The sequence below is a fragment of the Plecotus auritus genome, assembly GCF_963455305.1.
Source record: "Plecotus auritus genome assembly, chromosome: 3".
NCBI lineage: Eukaryota > Metazoa > Chordata > Mammalia > Chiroptera > Vespertilionidae > Plecotus > Plecotus auritus.
Genome location: NC_137772.1, coordinates 78,207,793 through 78,220,199, shown reverse-complemented (window position 1 = coordinate 78,220,199; position 12,407 = coordinate 78,207,793).

Here is a 12,407-nt window from a genome sequence, read left to right as displayed (position 1 = left end):
TCCTTGCTTTTGATTGCTAAGCCCAATACATAGGATCACCCAATTGGGGACACTCTGGGAGATTTCAGGGGAAAGGTGTTTTTGTGGAACCTGGGGTTCAGAGCGGGGAATAACGATCAGAGAACCAGCTCTGGGGAAGCCCATTCCCCCAAACCAGTATTAAGTGCCACAGGGAACACAATATCTAAACACTAGCTAGAGAGGACCTATAGAGCTGGAGGTCAATCCAGAAACACTGCCACCCAGGGGTTGATTCACAAATTGATATTTTTTTCATCTTTTAGTTAAGAAACTAATTTTTTTTCTTTATTCCTCACTTGATTTTACCTTTTTAATTATTACACTTTTATTTTTAACCAGTATTATTACTACTACTATTTACCTTTTTTTTTAAAGCGTCATTTTATTTTCTTTTTCTTTTATTTTGGGATTAGTGTTCTACATTCTATTTTTATCTTTCCTTTAGCACCATTTTACTCTATCTCAACTTTACCTTTATGCCATCACTCTCTTCCTCACTTTTCCCCTTTTGTTGTCCTGTTTCTCTTATCCTATTCCTGCTTTAGATTTTTCCCTATTCCTTCTTTTTACCCCCCTGTTAAAATTTCACCCTACTTATATATCTAATTTCTAATCCTCTGCTCTAAGTCCATATACACCTCTCTCTTCTCTTTCTTCACTATCGAAAATTTTTTTCTCTCTCTGTCCTTTTGTTGTTGTTTGCTTGATTATTGATTATACTGTTTTTTATGCTTGTTTGTGAGATTGTTTTGCTTTTTCTTTTTGTTTTTTTTTGTTTTGTTTTTTGCTTCTGTTTTCCCTCACCTTGCCTGATATTAGTTGTTAATTGTAGTTTGCATTCATCTGTAGGTATTTGTTGCTGGCATTTGTTGAGATTAGTGGCTGTTCTATTGGAATTTTCTTCCCATATACATAGTTTTTTTTCCCTCTTCTATTTTATTCTCTTTCTTTCCTCTCTTTTTTTTTCATTTTCCCAATTTCATTTTTGCACTCCTTTTTTTGTCTCTTTTTTCTTTTTTTCTCTTCTTCTTTCTTTCTTATCCTCTAATTCTCTTTTCTCTGGTGGTCACCTTTATTTGTGGTTATCAGTATCGTGAATATATTTGTGTTCAGTGCCATGTGCATTGTGCCTTGTTGTGTTGTATTTTGTACCTTTAAATCAATGCAAGAGAGAGAGAACTACATAGCCAAACACCCAGAGAAGAGAGATCATGGGGAGACAAAGAAACAGCCCTCATATGAAAGAAAAGCAGGCATCACCAGAAAAGGAAGTAAACGAAATGGAGGCAAGCAACCTGTCAGAAAAAGAATTCAGAGAAATGGTCATAAGGTGGCTGAAAAGAATGGAAGACAAATTCAACAATATGTGTAAGAACCAAGAGGAAATGAAGAAGAACCAAGAAGAAATGAAAAAATGACATCGCTGCTATAAAGAACTCAATAGAAAGCATCAAGAGTAGACTAGAAGAAGCAGAGGACCGCATCAGTGAGCTAGAAGGCAAGGTAGGAAAAAATACCCAAGCAGAGCAGCTTCTAGAAAAAAAAAAATTAAAAAGCAGGAGGAGAGCCTAAGGGAACTTTGGGATAACACAAAATGAAACAACATCTGCATAACAGGGGTGCCAGAAGGAAAGAAAACCTAGCAAGGAATAGAAATCCTGTTTGACGAAATAATGAAAGATTATCTAATCTAATCTACTCATTTTATAGATAAGTAAAATGGTGGTCCGGAGAGTTTAAGTAACTTGTTTAAAGTGGACTAATTAGTGGAAGAGCCAGGATTTTCAGATTATCTGGTTCATTGCCCAATTCTCTTCAGACTGAAATATTTAAAAAGCTATAAAAAGTAAGTAATTATAATATTTTCTTTATTATAACTTAATTAAAAATCTCTGCTCATTACCCAAACACACCATTTCTATTTGTTTTACCATTATTTTTTTTTCAGTTTTATCAAGATATAATTAACATATATCACTATATAAAATTAAGGCATACAGCAGAGTGGTTTGATTTACAAATATTGTGACATTATTACCACAGTAGTTCAGCTCAAATCCATTTTCTTTTATATATACGATAAAAAGAAAAAAAAAAGGAAAATAATTTTCCTTGTGATGAGAACTCATAGAATTTTCTCTCAACAACTTTCCTATATATCGTATAGCTATAATTATTATATTGTACATTATATTCCTAGTACTTATTCATCTTATAACTTGAAGTTTGTACTTTTTGACTACTTTTCTCTAATTACACCCCCCTTACCCTCTGCCTCTGGAAACCACAAGTCTGATATTTTTCTATGAATTTTTACCATTATTTCTAATGCCTTAGTGTTTTGTGAACTTTGAATCTCTCACAGTACAAAACTGTGCCCTGAGAGCTGTCTGTCTGTCTTTGTCATACTGCTACTCTGTTGTTTCATGAATAATGTAAGAACATTACTACTTATTTTGTAAATATAGGTATATAGCCTTATTCATTTTCCTAACTGGCCTTATGTCTGCTGCTGTTAAGAAAGTATTCACTGGCATTTTTATTCATTAAATATAGGTAGTATAATGTATTTTTTCATAAGTGTTTTAGTAAATGATCATTTCTACCTACTTTTCTGTTTCTGGTTAAAAATTTCTGGAAAACATCTTTTCTTTTGAAATGACTGTTATAAGTTTTTCAGACATTTTCAGCATGCAGAACAATCATTTTGTATTTCTGTTTCAAATTATAGTATATTTTATTTGAATGTGCTTTCAAATTGTTAGGTTAGAATAAGGTGGAATTAAAATGAAATCATTTGGTCTAGGAAGTAAGATGGAAATCTGGGCAAACATGCTAAGTAGAAGAAAGAACATAACAAAGGAAGCTGCACTTTTGAGGAGCAAAGTTTGATACAGAGAGGGCAAGTGTGCTTTTTTAGGGTAGACTCTTGAGTAAGGTTCTTTTTAAACTATTTTTTTTTGTGTGTGTGTTTTTAGATTGTGGCATATCCATAACTTCTCCAGTTTCATGTATTAATATGACCAGTCCCACTTGTCTAATTAAGATTTCTCCTTTTCCCAGGCTCAGAAATATGCAGTAGGGAGGGTTTAAGCATTTTTGTTCCTCCTTACTCTGTAATTTCTGGGACCTGTAGGGTCTGAGAGGAGTGAGAACTGGAGGAAAAGGATAAAGGCTTATTCAATTGGTGGTGTTGTAATCTGTTATAGGTGTCCTCTGTGGACGAAGCATCAGAGCTGACTTTCTCTTCTGGGGCACTTCTGGGTTCTACGGTGATACCTTAGGGAAGTGATAGCACTACATTGTTCCCTGATTCACTTTCCTCAAACCTTCCTTCTTTCTTTTTTATTTAAAACTTTTTTTTATATAAAACTTTTTAAATATATATTTTTATTTATTTCAGAGAGGAAGGAATAAGGAGAGAGGGATAGAAACATCAATGATGAGAGAGAATCATTGATCTGCTGCCTCCTGCATGCCTGGGGATTGAGCCTGCAACTTGGGCATGTGCCCTCACCAAGAATTGAACTGTGTCCTCCTGACTTATAGGTCAATGTTCAACCATTGAGCCACACCGACAGGGCTAACCTTATTTCTTGCTGTGAACCCCACCCTGCCTCTTGCTGTAGGTGCCTCTATGCCTACCAGGTAGATTTCTTTGTCAAAATTATTCAAGATGACTCATTCCTGGCCACCTTTTGCAGCCTCATTTAGCTCATGGGGTAAATTCTACCCCCATGTCTCACTAAATTGTGGAAATGCAGACCATTATTAATGCATTTCTCTTTTTTCTTCACTTTGTCTTGGTTACCTGCTCACTTTTGACTTTTTAAGGTCCCAGCCCTTGTACCTTTCAAGTACTTGGGTTATGTGTCAAACTCACTAAATGGTTCTCTTGGGGAACCATCTAACTTGAGATAGCAGTGGAAGTGGGAGAAGGTCTTGTCCACAACATGCAGCACTTCTACAGCTCTTCATTATGTGTTCTTGACTACAATCTTTACTCATCCATCTACTGGTGGCTTTTATATATAATTTGAATGACTTAGAGGTGAGGAATGAGTTAAAGGTTGCCTAACTAGCTTTGGATCAGCTCTTAGCAAATCTTAGCAAATACTGCATAGGTGTTTTGGAGTGGAGTTCTTTATAATGTTTGTCCTTAACTTCAGGGCTCCTGCTAGATCTTTGAAGCAACAAGAGATGTTCCACTCAGTATACTAGTACTGTTACATGTGCAAAGATGCTTTCCTGGGTTATTTCAGTATCCAGCATTGGAAGAAGTCAAATTCATTTCTTGCATCATAGATAGCAATTTTTTTATCCTCACTCAAGGATATGCTTATTGATTCTAGAGCAGCCTTGGGCAAACTACGGCCCGCGGGCCGGATCCGGCTGTTCTATCCGGTTCTCTTGCTCTCCCCTCTGCTCCTTTACTTTGAATTTATATTAGTTCACACAAACACTCCATCCATGCTTTTGTTCCGGCCCTCCGGTCCAGTCTAAGAACCCATTGTGGCCCTCGAGTCAAAAAGTTTGCCCACCCCTGTAGAGAGAAAGGAGCAGGAGGGGGAGAGGGAGGGGAGAGGGAGGGGGAGGGGAGAGGGAATGGGGGGAGGGGCAAGGGGGAGGGGGAGGAGGAGGCGACATTGATGTGAAAGAGAAATATTAAAGGGTTACCTCTTGTACACATCCTGACAAGGGATTGAACCCACAACCTTGGTGTATCATGACGATAGCTCTAGCCAGAGCTAGACAGCATTTTGATGTTTAGGGTTTATAGCCATGGGGTGTATTTGTGTTTGGGATCCATGTGTGGTATTGGGAGAAGTACATTAGTTGGGGTTCTCCAGAGTAACAGAACCCTGTTCTGGAATTGATTCCTTATAATTGCTGCGGGAGAAGTTGGCTTTTGTAATCATGGGAGCTGGCAAATCCAAAATCCTTAAGACAAGTCAGCAAGCTGGAAATTTAAAGAGTTTATCTCACAATCATAGGTCTGATGTTTTCAGGACAGATCAGCAGGCTGGAAACTCAGGCAGGATTTCTGTGTTGCAGTGTAGAGACAGAATTTCTTCTTCTTTGGGAAACCTGTCTTTACTCTAAAGGCCTTCAGTGATTGGATGAGGTTCACCCATCCAAGCTAATCTTTACTTAAAGCCAAATGATTAGAAATATGAATCACATGTATAAATACCTTCACAGCAGCATCTAGGCTAGTGTTTGACTAAACAACTGATCACCCACTATAGCCAAATTGACCCTAGAATTACCATCACAGGTAGGTAGCAATATTGGTTCCTCTTTCTTTCTTTATTCTACATCTCAACAATGACTGAGGCCAAGGTGTAATATTCCAAGCACCCAATTTTCCACTGTCTCTCCCCTCCCCCAACCACTACCATGGACAATGTGACATCATATTACAGCCTGAAACTACACATTTATTAATGTGGCTCTTTGGTTAACATCTGTCTTTCACTAGACTATGAACTACTTAAGAGCAGATAATGTATCTGCTGTTACTTGCTGCTGTATCTCCAGTGCCGAAAGTTATTATTTTTGAAGAATAAATGAGGACTAAATGCAGTGGTCCAGCCCGTTTCATTGGGATAGGAAAGCAGACAGGAGCAGACACCTAGGAAAAAACAAAGAATAGGCATTTGGTGTAGTGTGACTCACATTTCATTCTCCAACACCAAGCAAGGCAGCAAGTTATTAGATCAAATAAAGATTTGCAGAATGAGAGGGCCCCTAACAAACAAGTCGCTCTAGGACATTTTTCTTGTTTGATCATTATATGTTAAAAGAAGCAGAGAAATTATGGTGAACAAGCAAGGGACTGTACTCTCCTATAAATTATAAGCTGAGGATTAAAGTTCACTTGTTAAAACCTGAAGTGGAAGAACATTTCAAAGGGCTTTTAAGTTAAGCTGTTTTGAACTGAGAAGTCAAGGAATTAAGAAACATGGAGAAAACAATGTATATATGCCCTAAAGTGGTTGATGTACTGATCTGAAGGCTTTTATGTGCTCTGTGGTCATTGCATGAGAGGAAATAATGAGCTTATGGGAAACAAATCACAGATTTTCCTGTCCTTTCTGTTTCTAAATATTAATTCATTGAGTCCCATTTTATTCCTTTTCCTTTAAATACTCTCTTATTGCTGCCTAACACAGAAACAATAATAATACAAGATAGAACAAAAGTGACAAAATAGACTGCTTGGGTTTTATGGAATCACTATTTTAGGGCCTCAGACTTAGCCCCAGGCCACTTTCATCTTTTTAATTCTCCAACAGCCTTCTCAGGCTGGCTGTGTTCATGGAGAGTGAACACATGTGGTTATAGTGGAGCCTGTAGTTGAGTTCAAAGAGAGGTAGAAGCGAAGATCATACTTACTCATTGCTGGCTGGGTGCAAATAAAATAGTGGTGCTCTATTGTGCAATGCCTCACTTAATCCATTGAAAGTAGGTATTGCTATTTACTTGAGAAAACTTGTGTTCAGAAAGTTTTAGTGACTTGTCAGGGTTCTCAGAAAGTGGTGGATTCAGCATTGAAACCTTTTTTATCTGATTTCAAAGCCCAGACTTTTCTTGCTCCTCCACACTGGCTCCTGTCCAACATAATAATCTGAGTGGCCAGATTATTATGACCAACCCATCAGTACTTCGTTGGGCCACCTTTTGCCTTCAATACTGCAGTGATTCTTGGCATTGACTCCCCAAGATGTTGAAAGGTGATGCAAGGAATCTGACACCATGCCTGATGAATAGCACTGTCCCATTCTGTGAGATATGATGGTTGTGGAACCAGCTGCCTGATGACTCTTTTAACTTTGCTCAATTGAATTGAGATTGGTGATTGTGGGGGCCACCTAAGCAAGGTAAAGTCTCCCTCATGCTCTTGAAACCACTCCTGCACAATACGAGCACCGTGGCATGGCGCATTGTCTTGTTGGAAGAAGCCATCTCCATTGGGATACGCCATCAACATGATAAGATGAACTTGATTAGCAACGATACTTAGGTATGTTGTGCTATTCAGACGTTGTTCCACATGAATTAAAGGGCCCAGATCATGCCAGGAAAACATGCCCCAAACCATAACACTGCCCCCACCAGCTTGAAGGGTTGTACTCATGCATGTGGGGTGCATGCTTTCATGCTGTTTCCATGAAATTCTCACTCTGCCATCTGCATGATGCAACTGGAAATGTGATTCATCGAACCACATGACTTTTTTCCAATGCTTGACTGTCCAATCCTAGTGTTCCTGTGCGAATTGGAGACGGTTTATCTTGGTAACTGCAGACAGCAAAGGTGTTTGAGCAGGCCTTCGGTTTCCATATCCCATATGATGAAGTGTACAGCTAATTTGCCTACAAACATCAGGTGGTCATAATAATCTGGCCACTCAGTGTATATTCCTTCTAAAATAAAGAATTCTCTCTCTCATTCCAAAGAACAAAGTTCCAGCAATCACATAGCTGTACCATATCTCTTAGGGAAAGGCAACTGATTCCATGATATAACAAGAAAGGGTATCGTTGCACAAAATAATATCTTTAGCTGTTAATCTATTGCTAGAACATGAAATTACACACATCATGCACACACTTCTACTATCATTTATTAAATGTTCTAAGCACTTTGCATACTTTGCATGCATTATCACCTGTAATTCTGCCAACAATCTTGTAAGGTAGGTATTATTGTTCCTATTTTTGAAGAAGAAATTGAGACTTTGAAAGTTTATTTGTTCAAGGTTCCACAAGTAGTGGAGCTGGGACAGACCCACATATCTGTTACTAAGAGCTAAGTGCTCTTAACAACTATATTGTCCTTCATTCACTCGCTCATTTATGTATTCATTCATTCAACAAATATTTATTGAATGCTTGCTCTATTCTTGATAATGTGGATACAACAATGAAAATTACATAGCTTCTAACTTAAAGGAGTTCATTTAGGTGGGGGAAACAGACACATAAATAAACAGTGATAATTGAATTTAATAAGGCAGAGCTACCATATGCAGATAGGTGTAGAATCTGTTCATATCTCCATTATGGAAGCTAAGCAGAAAGACATCCAATATAACCTTTTTCTTGCGGGGTGATACAGGTATTGAGGATTATTTCAGGGAAGGAAGCTTTAGGAAAGAGGTAACACTTTATGCAAATCTTAATCAATGAGAAAGAATTTACTAGAGAAAACTGAAGGGAAGAGAGAACTATAGGTAGAAAGAATTATGCAATAAAAATCACAGAAGAGAGACAAAGTGGTCTGGGCAAAAATGGGGTAGTTGAGATGATTGACTTTTTTCAAAGAATAATTTTCTGTGTTTCTGTTTATTGGAGGTTCTTTAGTCACATCTAATTTTCCTCCACTTATTTGGAAGCCATTCAGAGTCATGAATTGATATCTGAGAGAAGAGAATGAAGTAGACAGAAGGAAAGAAAGGTACCACCATCTCTTTAGTACATACTGAGTCCCAAATGCTTGCTAAATCTTATCACATTGTCCACAAAATATATCTTCAAAGTAGAATTATCCTTATTTTATAGAAAAGAAAATTGAAGTACACCTAAAAGACCTTGTTTGACATAGTGAAAGGAAGAGCCAGGATGAAGCCCCATGTGTTACTCACTCAGTTACTCTGGAATGAGAAGAATACACTTGTTTATATGACATTTTTTTCTCTACTCTTACTTAAGGTGTGTACCAGAGAAAACCTCATAATCATCATTATTAAATGTGTGTGTAAGGAAAGTTTTGTACTTTAATTTGTCCTCTGCATTTGCAGTTTTATTTACTCTATGAGTTTTATGTAAGTTCATAAAAGTCAATAAACTCGACATTCCAGAAATCACTGGCAATTTAACATCTAGATAATTAGTGTAACAAAAAGGAAGTTAATTCAGTGTGGGTTTATGATGATTAATTTAGTCCCATTTCTTTCCCTGAAGAGAGGAAGTGTTGAGGAATAAAGCAATATGAGTCTGCTGCATCCAAGCAGATAGATGTAGGAACAAAAGATTTATTATGAAACCCTTAAAATCACAGTGCCCTTTCAGCTAATTATGGTAACTTAATTAAAGTTATTTTAAGTAATAGTTAATTATGTTTAATGAAGGTAATTATGGAATTAGCCAGGGGAATTTGAATGAACGGTAATGCAGACATGTTTGGCCTCTGAGATCAAGTATACTAGTTTTTATAGATCCAAAAACATCTCCATGTGTGTATATAGGATAAAGTATGAAATAAAGCCTAGATTATAGTTTCGATTATATAAAACTACTACCAGCAATGAATAAAGTTATACACATGATGTTATGGAGTAAACTTGTATATTTTCAAAAAGTTTAACACATGGGATTGTATTTGATTTGATTTATTTTAATGTATTAATTTTGGGAGGCAAATGAAGAGTAAAGTTCTAACAGTCAATGCTATTTATGTTTTGAAAGTCTTCTCTGTCCATGCATTATTCAAATTTACCAGATGCTTTGGGGACTTTGGCTGACTTTAGGAAAGGTCTAGCATTTTTTACTTTAGACTGAAATATCTAGGTCTCACATTGTTACCATCCTGTTCTTGATTCAATAAGGGCACAGGATGTATAGGCAAATGTATAATCTTCCCTGAGCATTGGTGATGTTTGTTAAAAACCTCCTTACTGCCTTCTTGGCTTTGATGTGGCTGCAATATATCACTCTGTTGGGAGAGTTCCAAGTGAATTATTATTAGGTCAGTTGTACATAAAGTACAATCTTCTAGAAACTTCCAAAGTGTTGTGCCTTTAGGGTAATTTTAGTTTGTCTAGGTTAAGTAGCTATTTTCTTCTAGACTAGGTAATAGTCTTAAGAACATTTGTGCTGATCCAAGCTTCCACCTAGATTTTCAGGCTCCTCAAGTTTCTTATTAGGTTTTCTGCTGGATAATTGTTACTCTTTCTTTTTATTAAAAAAAAATCAGTGATGTCTACCTATAACTGAATATTAAGTAGACAGTGGAAGCTTTCCCCTCCTTTCTTTCTTGAGGGCAAATCACACTGGGATGGAGGAGATGGATGGAGGTCTCACAGGATTAAGCTGTGAAGACCTCAGATCTCAGGCTCCATGCTGTTAGAAGTGCTGACATTCACCATCACCTCTCAGAGATGGCATTTCAGAGGTTACTGCATTGATAGTTCCCAGCAAAAGAACACAGCAATAGGGACTCCTAATAGAATCTCTTAGTTCCTCAAAGACCATCAAATTATTTATGAGATTCTCGTAGACTCACTAAGATAAGAAGTGCAAAGCATTGATGAGCTTTTATAATGAACATTTTTTCATTTAAAATATAATATTTATTTTATTTAATACCATTTAATAAAAATGTATTTTAAGAATAATGTATATTTATTGCAAAAGATAAAAAAAAAACTCCAAAGAAGCACAAATAAAAACCATCTACAGATTATAGTATTCCATAGGCCATAGAGATCACAAAGACCAAATAGAATAGCAAAACAGAATCATTTACTGAACTAACATATGGATATCCAGAAACGGAAATGCCTTTATCCATAGGGGTGCTAGGTCGGCTGGTGTGAATCTGGAGCTCTTGGTCATATTCCACCCAGGTGGAGACAGACTGCAGGATGAAATGAATGCAAAGAGAGAGGCTGAGTTGAGAGGAGAAAGAGAAAGCCTTAATGGTATTATTTGAGATTTGACAATTCCTGAACAACTCCACTACTGGCTTCGCAGTTATGTGAGCCAATAAATTCCCTTTTTTACTTAAGCTAGTTTGACCTGGGCTTATGTAATTTGCAGTTAAAATAGTTCAGACAGTACTTGCATTGTGAGGAACCTTACATGGACCCCTGTGACCTAGGGAATGACTGTTGTGAAGTCATGGTTGAGTCTTAATATAAAGTGCTCCTGGAAGTACAGCTGAAACAGAGAGAATTTCCAATATGAGAAATAAAAAATAAGGAGACCCAACTAAATGTTTATTAAATGCAGAAGGGAAAATAAAACTTTACAGTGGAGACACCTGAATGATACCACTTAACCAAGTGAACAAGATTAACATTACCAGTTAATATATCACATTACATAGTCCTGAATATGAAGCACTGAGGAGGGCATGCCATCTCTGTGGTGTCATTTCCAATAATGCATAACTGCAATCTAATTATGAGAAAATATTGAATAAATCCAAATTGAGGAACATATTATAAACTAAGTGACTACTACTCTTCAAGTGTTAAGGTAATGAAAGAGAAATTGCTATAGGTTAAAGGAAACTAGGAGACATGGCAACTAAATGAAATATGAGTTGAAATGTCAGTTATCAAATTTAATAAAATTAATGCAATGTCAATTAGATCCTTAAACAGAAAAAGGACATTAGTAAAAAAATGGTAAAAACTGAATAAAATCTGTAGTAATGATATTGTACCAATGCTAATTTCTTAATTTTAACATTTATATTATCCTATCTAATAAAGATGGAATATGCTAATTGACCCTCCCGCCATCGCAAAGATGGGGGCACCCATAGCCAATAAGGAGGGAATATGCTAATTGACTGCCCCACCCTAAAAGATGGCAGCTCCCACAGCCAGAAGATGATGGTGCCCAGTCCCCTCAGCCCTGCTGCGGTGCCTGCCTCTGGTCCTCTCAGCACCCCCAGCTGCCCAGGGCAGGCCCAAGGTGCAGGCAAGCCTTGGATGGTGGCTGCCCAGCCACCCAGGGCCATCCGAGGCTCAGGTAACCAGGGCCGGCCAAGGCTCGTGCTGCCGGCAGTGGCAGCAGCAGAGGTATGATGGGGGTGTCGCCTTCCCCTGATTGCCAGGTCACCTCCTGCACCTGAGGGCTCCCAGACTATGAGAAGGGGCAGGCTGGGCTGAGGGACCCCCTCTCCAGTGCATGAATTTTCATGCACTGGGCCTCTAGTGTAAGATATTAACTTAAAGGGAGCTGGTTGTAGAATATGTGGAAGTAGAGGCCTGGTGCACGAAATTCGTGCACGGGTGGGGTGGGAATGTTTGTGTCCCTCAGCCCAGCCTGCACCCTCTCCAATCTGGGACTCCTCAAGGGATGTCTGATTGCCCATTTAGGCCCAATCCCACCAGGCAGTCAGACATCCCTCTCACAATCCAGGACTGCTGGCTCCCAATCACTCACCTGCCTGCCTACCTGATTGCCCCTAACTGCTTCTTCCTGCCAGCCTGATCACCCCCTAACCACTCCCCTGCCAGCATGGTTGATACCTAACTGCTCCCCTGCCGGCCCGATTTCCCCTAACTGCCCTCCACTGCCAGCCTGGTCACCCCTAACTGTCCTCCCCTACAGGCCTGGTTGCCCTCAACTGCCCTTTCTGCTGGC